The following is a 9,163-nucleotide window of genomic DNA, read 5'->3' on the forward strand; positions in this document are numbered from 1 at the left end:
TAGTTATTTCTTCAAGTTTCCACATCTTATAAGCTTCCTTTTTGTGATTTAGTTACGCTGTTCTTCTGCTGTACTTGTTAGTCTTCCTGTGCGTCATGCTGGATTGTTTCTGCAATCTCAGTGAGGTTTCTGTCAAGTACAGTCAGCTTTCTTAGACTCATCTCCTCCTCGGTCTGGCTTCCCAGGAGATCTTGCCTATGAGATCCCTGAGTGAGTTGAAGTCTGCTTTTCTGAAGTCCAGGGTCCTTACTCTGCTGCTCTCCATCCTTCCTTTCCTCCGGATCCTGAACTCAATCGTCTCCTGGTCATTGCTGCTGAAGTTGCCATCCACTACTGCATTCTCCACCAATTCTTCCCTGGTCATGAGCAGCAGGTCAAGAGCAACACTCCTAGTTGGCCCCTCTATCACTTCCACCAGGAAGTTGTCTCCAACACTCTGCAAAACCTTCCTAGGTTTTCTGGGCACTGCTTTCCTGCCCTCCCAGCAGATGTCATGGTGATTGAAGTCCCCCATGAGAACCAGAGCCTGTGATTGGGAAACTACTGCTAGCTCTTTGAAGAAAGCTTCAACCACCACTTCCTCCTGGTCTGGTGGTCTTGCAGACCCCCACCACAACATCAATCTTATTGCTCACCCCTCTAGCCCTAACCCTGAGACTCTTGACAGACCTATCTCCAGCTTTGTACTGGAGCTCTGAGCAATGATCAGGCTCTTTTACATACAGTACAACAACTCTTTTCCCCCCACTGCCCCCCCTGAACAGTTTCTACCTCCATGCATGACCGTCCTCCAGTCATGCAAGCTCCCACCAAGTCTCTGCTATTCCAATTCTGATATAATAAAAGCCTTAGTCTTTCTGTCTGTCTGTCTGTCTGTGAATATTGCTCCAGGCCAACTTCACAAGCACTGCCAAGAGGATGGACGCTGCCTGGCTGGGCAGCCTAAGCTGTGGGGGAGAATGAGCTGCAGCCGTCCAAGCAGCTGGGTTTCCCCTTCCTGCCTCCTTGCCTGATGGTGCAGGTGGAGATGATGGTGGCAGCCCCCACTGCTGCCCAGCCTTGCCACCCCACCAGAATAGCCAGCAGGGAGGGGAAGTGGGCAAGAACGGCGGGATGGGTGGGGCTGGCTGGGGCCGGGCCTGGCAGGAGTGCCATGTTGCACCGAGCCTTGGGAGAGGTGGTGCACAGGGAGGGAGGGGAGTGGAGAGGGGAGGCAGGTGGCCAGGGGCCAGGCAGACTGGCAGGGCAGGGTGGGAGGGGAGAGGCATCAGATGCAAAGTACTGGCGGTGGTGGGGGGAGGGAGACCAGACCTGAAGTAGTGGAAGAGAGGGGAGGAGTGGGCCTGGACCCAATGCAGGGGGAACAGGGGAGGGGGAGTGGGCCTGGACCCAAAGAGGCAGGGGGGAAGTAGGGTTTGGGGGGGAAGCCAAACCCAGACCCAAAGTGGTGGTGGGGTGGGGAGAGTGGCGACAGGGGAGCAAGCTGGAGCTGATCCAAAGCACCTGGTGGGGAATCAGGCCAAAACACGAGGCAGAGGCAGGGACCAGGGAATCCAGAGCAGGACCCAAAGCAGTGGGTGGGGGGTGCGGAGCCTGACCCAAACCAAAGTCATGGAGGGTGGGGAGGTCGACCTGGACCTGAAGTGGCGGGGTGGGGGTGTGGACACGGGCCTCTGTCCCTTCCCCCAGCCCCCATCATTCTTGACAGGCAATTTGCTAGTCACACCCTAGTGCCGTGACTGTGGAAGGACTTCCAGCTCTTCCTCCTTGTGCATTCCTTGAGGATCTGCTCTGTGGTTTTTCCAGGGGTTGAGGTGATGCTGACCAGTCTGTATTTCTCTGGATCCTCCTTTTTTCTTTTTCTTTTTCTTAAATTCGGGCACTATCTTTCCCCTTTTCCAATTATCTGGGACCTCTTCCAATCAACATGAGTTTTCAGAGAAGAAGGCCAGCAGCTCTGTAATTATACATTCATAGGCTGTAAGGAAGAGGTTATAAATATGTACCCACTGAGTTGTAGGGTCATTCCACTGAGATGCAGAGTCTGTCCAGTTGTTGCTTTATCCCCCACAATAAACCACTCTGCCTGGGTTGGTAATGTATTGGATTTAAGCCTGGGTGACTGGCATTGGTCTCTCAAGTCCTCATCGGCATGTTTAACTGAGCCAGGTTCTTGAGTCCTCATAAAGACTCTCTCGTCATGGACTCAGAGAGAAGTCAGGCTGGAAGGGACCTGCAGAGGCCATCTAGTCCAGCCCCCTGCCTGAGACAGGATCAACCCTATCCTAACCATCTTGACAAATCTGTTGTCCAAGCTTTTGGCAAAACAACAGTCAGCCTTGACACAACACAAGATGTCAGACCTGCCCCTGTCCTCCTCCTGCCCCATGGAAAGCAGGGGAACCACAGTGCCCAGCACCCAAGTGTTGCAAATATTGTTAGAAATCTGCTCAAGAGATCCCAGGAAAACATCTGGTCATCACTTCCCAGCAGATCTAGCTCCTGCTTCCCTGCTCCTGACACTTCCCAGCTGGTATCTAAGTCCGTTCACTGCGCAGAAGACTGACTTGGTTCTGGATCTGACCCCTAGCTTAGAGGATGGGGGAGAGGGATATCTAGAAAGGGAACAGGAGTGACTGCTCTGGAGTGTGCATTGGCTGTGATGAGGTAATGCACAATCCTGGGCTAATGCAGTGTAGCCAAAGTGGAGAACTTGAACCTTGCATGAAATGGGGGTTAACCCTGCCACTGCTTCACTACACTCTTAGCTCCATGGGATCATGCCCAGGTTACAACAGTTACATCACAACCACTTGTTTCCCTAATATTTGAGACTGATACAGTTGTTGCATCTGCTGTGCCCCTAGGACACATAGACAGCTTCCCTGTGGGTACGTCAACATGTGCAATTCATGTGCTTGAATTTTCTGCACAGGAAATTCAGGTGTGTTTAAATTGCGCCCAGGCACACGTCCCAATGTGCATCTACAGCTGTTCAGTTCTGGGCTGCTCCTGCCTGGCCTCCCCCACTCCCCTCCCCAGAAGCAGCTGGGGGAGATCCAGATTCCCTTGGGTGCCAATCTGGACTGGCAGGGGACACTTGGAGCAGCCCCAGGCTGGCAGAGGGTGGCGTGTGGGGGTGGTAAAGCCTGGGCTCCAGGAGGAGGTGGGGACAGCTTCCTACCCACTCCCCAGAGCAGCTCCAATCCTTGGGTCCCCAGCTCCCCATCCACCCCTCGGAGCTTCAAACTAACCTGTGCCACCCTGCTACCTGGGTTGATTCATAGCAATTCACTCTGAGGCAACGTCTGCATGTGCACCTTGGTGCCTTCATTTAATGTGCCATTCTCTACTACCTGTATCTACTGGCACTAAAAATGGTGCATTAAATTAATCTGCTGTGCAGTAATTCCTGCACACATGTAGACAGCGATGCTTTAATATGCATTAGATCAAGAGTCAGCAACCACTGGGTGTGCTGAGCCTCGCAATTGAGGCCATTATTTCACCACGCCACCACTAGCCTGGGCTCCAGGCAACTGCTGCCAGCCATGAAGCCTGGGCTGCTCCCAGCTGGTGGCTGGGTAGCTGCAAGACCTGCTGGAAGCAAACCAGGCTCCGTGGTTGGCAGCAGCTATCCAGAGCCTTGGCCAGTTGCAGCCAGGAGCTCCATGCTCAGGCATTAGCTCCATACCAGCAGGTACATGTGCATCTTGGAGGGGACTGTGGGTGAGGGGCCTGAGGCAGCACAACCCTGGCCTCTTCCCCACTACCGGCACAGATCTGATGACTGGGCCCTGGAGCCCGGCGCAGCTGTTAGTAGCCAGCCTGGGCTCTGGGCAGCTGCAGCGGGCTGCACAGCCCTGGCATCAGCTCCATGCGGGCAGTGACTGCACGTGCACCTCAGAGAGGGCAGCAGGAGGGCAGTGCTGCCTCAGGCCCTATCCCAACCATCTGCTCTGAGGTGTGCATGCACCCGTCGGTATGGAGCTGATGCCGGAGCCCAGAGCAGCTGTTTGCAGCCTCCCAACTGCAGCCGGCCCAGGCTCTGGGAGCTGCTGCCAACCACGGAGCCCAGGCTGCTTGCGGCAGGGCTTGCAGCTGAGCCCACCTGACTCCCACCCACTCTGAGCCCAGCCCCGGCCCAGCCCCACACCAGGATGAGGCTGGCACTGCCTGTTGCCAGGAGCATCACACCTTTTGCGGGCTTAGCTGTGCAGGGTGGGTGGGAGCTTGGGCTAACGGGCTCTGGCAGGGCCAGGGCATTGTCAGGTCGGACTTTGTCCAGCGGCCCAGGAGCGCAGCTCCATGCACCCGTGCATCTGGCTCTGTGTGTCTGTGTGCACACACGCGTCTGGTTCTGAAGGTGTGTGTGCATGTGTCTGGTGTGAGTGTGTTCTGGTTCTCTGTGTTTGTGCACATGGTTCTCTGTGTGCGTGTCTCGTTCTCTCTCTGCTCTCCTTTTTCTTTCTGTCTCTCCTCTTCCTCTTATTTGTCTCTTTTTTTTCTCTCTCATTGCAACGTGCTCAACAAAAAAGGAATACACAATGACAAAGGCAACAATTACAATTATTAACTATACTAATATGCAGTGCGTCCTGCCATGTAACCCTCCCCCGCTTCTTTTGTTTTTCTGGCGTGCTAACACTGACAACTTCCAAGGTAGATGGTGTGGGGGGTGTTGGTACTCCAGCCAAAAAACATTGCCCACCCCTGCATTAGATTAGTCTAATGCACAACAAAGTCTCATATGTCCATGCAGCTTGTGACTGCAAAATTACCTTTCCTGTTGATAAAATGATGTGAGTTGGGACAGTGGCAGGAAGTCCCACCTCATGCCCATGGGCATCTCCACACCCAGAATGCTTTTCTGCTGAGCCCAAGGCCTGACTGTGGTTCAGAGGGATCTTTTTGGGAGACAGGTCCTTCCCTTCACTAATCCCCACCTGATGTCTAATGTGGTCCCATAATCCAGCGCCCTGCAATCTCACTCTGTTGCTACTGGAGCCCTCCAAGGAGGAGCTGCTGGTCGACCTGGTGCTTTGTGACTCAGGGGAGCTTTCAGAGTCCTTCTCCGAGGAGGAGCTGGTGCTGGTGCTGGTGCTCCTGGACGCCTGGGATGGGTGCCAGTGGTCATCTCAGGAGGAGCCGCGGCTCTGGCGGGGGCTGCTGTGGGCCTGGCTCAGCTCCTGCGCCAGGGCGGCGGGGCCCTCCTCCACGGCTCGGCAGGGCTGCGGGGCTGGGCCAGGCTCCAGGCTGCTCGGTGACCCGGGAGGGGAGCTGCATGGCTTTTCGGGTGCCTGGCGCCCTGGTGGTGCTGGCTCCCGCCTGCCCAGGCGCACCTGGGGCCACCTCCATTTGGACGTGGAGGTGGAGGATTTCTCTCCCTCCTTTCCGCTGCTGCTGGGAGCTGCCGGTTTCCTTTGACAGCAGGTGGGGCACAGCCACTTTCTTGCCCGGATGGGCCCCTCCTTGTCCCGGCAGGTGGGCCCCGATCCTCCTGCCCAGGCTCCCTGCTGCTCTCTTCTCCCATGGAGAGCACCTCGGCCGACCTCCTGCTCAGCCCCCGCCTCCGCCCTGGCACCGAGCAGGGGCAGTCTCCAGTGGGGGTTCAAAGCACCCCCTTCACACGTATCTGCCCCCTCCTCTGCTCATCCAGGAGACAGACAAATGAACCCCGGGTTGCAGCCATGCCCACAGCCTCCCTGGCACTAGGGGTGGCAGGTGGGCAGAGCCCTGGGCTCAGGGTCCAAGACCTGCAGCTGTTTTGGACACAGCTGCCTGCTGTGTAGGGTGGGGAGGGTCAGCACTTGGGGGGGTTTCCAACCCCACTGGAAGTGGTGGGAGACAGGATCAGGGCCTGAGTGCCTATAGCGCGGGGGCTGCATTTCTTGCCCATTTCTGCATTTCCCGCACAGCCAAGGGAAGCCCCCAGGGTGGTGCAGGCCCCTCACCCGCATGGGGGATGGAGCGCTGCTGGGCGCGTGCTCGCAGGCCCTGGGGACGCCACACTCCTCCCTCCGGCTCCACGCTCAGGTCGCCTAGAAAGTGAGTTCCAGGTTGTTCCCTGCTCAGACGGCTGTGACGTGCCAGGCAGGCGGGCGCGCAGCAGCCCCGGGGAGGGCGGCAGAGCCGTGCACACAAGCAGGAGCCCGGAGACGCGCTGCCTGTGCCAGCAGGACCGCCTGCCTGGAGCTGAAGGGCTTCCCCGCGCCTGAGAGCAAGGCCAGGCTGTCCCGGGAGAGACACAAAGTCTCCTGCAGCAGGGAGCAGGGCCCAGAGGTTGCCCCCTCTGCCCAGCAGCCCTTTCCCAGGAGGGCTGGGGTGACGGGGCCTAGCGTGGGCTCTCCCTGGGGTGGAGCAGGGCAGCCCTGGAGGGGCCGGCAGCGCCCTGGGGGTCGGGCCTGGGCTGGGCTCAGCTCCTGCCCTTGAGTCGCGCTGAGCAGGGACAACGTGCAGGGCAGGAGCCCCGGGTGCGCTGGCAAATCTGCTCCCGCTCTGCTGCCAGGTTGTGGGCGCCCCACTCGGCCCGGTGTGCCCAGGGCGGAGGGACCTGGGGGTGCTGTGTGGTGTGACACAATAAAGACACAGGGCAGACGTGTGTGTGTGTGTTACAGAATAATCATACAGAGCTGAAGTGTGTGTCTGTTTTACACAATAAAGATAAGGAGCACAGGGGTGTGTCTCTGTGTTACATAAAGACATGGAATAGAAGTGTGTGTGTCTGCGCACACTTGTGTGTCATGGAGTAATGATACAGAGCAGAAATTTGTGTATGTTACAGAAGAATGATACAGAGCAGAAGTATGTGTGTGTAACACAACCATGATACAAAGCACGTGTGTGCGTGTGTGTTACACAATAATGACAGGCAATAGAAGTGTGTGTCCATGTATGTGTGTTAAAGTGTTGCCTGGTGGGGTCAGGCCAATGCTCAGGATCTCTATATGGTGCTGTCAGACAGGAGGGTGTGTTGTACTTGTACTGGCTAAAGGGGAAGATCTAGTCAGTGACCTGAGAATCAAAGGAAAGCCTGGTCACAGTGATCATTAGTTCATCACTTCCTCTATCCATCACAAAGCTGGCAAACCCTGATCTGATGGGGAGGGGAGTCCGTGATGAGTGGTCGCTCCTTAAGGACACAAGCCTAAAAACACAAGGGAAGTCCATTCTGGGCCATAGAAAAGGTAGCAAAAGGCCTGGGAGACCCCCTGAGCTCAGCAGGGAACTCACAGACCTCCTGAATCTAAAGAGAGCAGTTTATAAGGGATGGAAGTCAGGAAAAACCTCTACGGAGGACTATTCCTCATTGACCTACACCTGTAGGGTGCAGAGCAGAAAAGCCAAGGTTGAAGTAGAACTCAAACTGTCTGCAGGAATCAAAAACAATAAAAAATGCTTCTTAGATACATGGGAAGTTGGAAAAAAAGCAGGAGTAACCTTGGACCTTTGCTGAACCAAATGGGGCAGCTGAGAACTAACAGCTAGGAAAAAATCTAATCTCAATGACTACTTGGCATCAGTTTTCCACCAGGCCAAAGGGATCACCCTGCACGACAGGACACATGTAACCCTTGCCGGCATGCTAGGCTGGGCAATATGCCAGCTTCTGGGTCCTCAGGGTGCCAGTAGCCTTGGGAACCCCCTCAGGCAGGTCTGCTGATTGCGGTGTCCCTTGGAGAGGTGTGTCCCTCAGCCTCACTGCCCAGGAATTTACTTCAATTCCAATAAACAAATGGGTTTCCTTATTATACACAACTATATAGAGAAAAGAAATGATTAATCAAAGGAAGATGTAGATACGTGTGTGTGTGTGTGTGTCTGTGTATCTATAATAATCATACAGAGCAGAAATTTGTGTAAGTTACAGAAGAATGATACAGAGCAGAAGTATGTGTGTGTAACACAACCATGATACAAAGCACCTGTGTGCATGTGTGTTACACAATAATGACAGGCAATAGAAGTGTGTGTCCATGTATGTGTGTTTAAGTGTTGCCCGGTGGGGTCAGGCCAACGCTCAGGATCTCTATATCGTGCTGTCAGACAGGAGGGTGTGTTGTACAATTGCACTGGCAGACATACAAAACTCAATTAGGTGCATACACACACGCTAGGCTCATACACCCCCACCTCCAACTCAGGCACACGAAAATCCCAAATTACCAGCCTAGGCGCATGCATACCTATCACCAATTCTGCACATACATGTGCTAATGATAATGACATGAAATCATACACAGTACACATACAGACACATATACACACAGGTTAAACACTGACTCAGGTGACAGTGTGTGTGTGTTGGTGCCTGTGGTACCTGTGCTTGGGACGCTTGGTAGAGTAAAGAGCAAGTGGCAGAGATCGGGGAAAAGGCAGCGGGAACGAGGCAATGGCAGTGGCAGAGATCAGGGGACAAGGCCGTGGGGCCGAGGCAATGGCAGTGGCCCTTATGAGCTGACAAGGGGGCTCCCATTCTGACCTCGCCGTGATGTCACTCCCTGACTACCTCCCTGGCCCCAGGCACCCGAGGGTGGGCAGTTGCCAAGAAAGAGGGGGAGGAGGGAGGTTGCTGTATCTTTGCTCCGCCAACCTGGCAACTTTACCAGGATGGATTTTCTTGTTGAATTCATCCTGGTTTTTCTGTTATCTCAAGTGGTGTTTTGGTCTCTGGATTCACCGGTAGGTGTGTGTGGGGGCGCCGAAGGGAGGGGGCTTCTGGGCTTTGCTGGTTGCCTCCTCCTCTGCTTCTCGCTCCATGTGTCAGGATGTTCTGAAACCGCTTCTCGAGGCGGGGAAACGCCACGTGTCTGGGTCAATGAAGGCAGTCTCCGTGAGCGTTCCTGGGGATAACTGTTCCCCGGCGTGGTTTAGTACCCGCTTCGGTGCTGGGGCTTAAAGCCCACGTTATGGAAATGTTAGAAATATTATTAAAAATGCATTATCAATAGCTGTTAGCTCCTATCAATAGTGTTGTCCTTTGCCAGCCCTCCTTGTCTCCTTAATGAGAGAGGGAAGGGGGGGTTAGAAACTGAAGGAAAAACTCCAAGAGCTCTCTTTGTTCTGCAAATTTACTATCTCTTTGTTACACTAAATCACACTTTCCGTGATGGCTCCCACGGTTTTTAGGCTAAGATAAGAATAATTGCCATTTTAGCCTTGA

At 54.7% G+C, this 9,163-nt stretch overlaps 1 pseudogene; it reads right to left on the reverse strand.

Moving 5' to 3' along the window:
- Nucleotides 1-4,991: 4,991 nt before the first annotated feature.
- On the reverse strand, nucleotides 4,992-6,041 carry LOC149851699 (uncharacterized; annotated as a pseudogene).
- Nucleotides 6,042-9,163: the final 3,122 nt, after the last annotated feature.

This window comes from Crocodylus siamensis, unplaced genomic scaffold (genome assembly GCF_052110815.1).
Source record: "Crocodylus siamensis isolate JL-2025a unplaced genomic scaffold, ASM5211081v1 HiC_scaffold_431, whole genome shotgun sequence".
In the NCBI taxonomy this organism is placed as follows: Eukaryota; Metazoa; Chordata; order Crocodylia; family Crocodylidae; genus Crocodylus; species Crocodylus siamensis.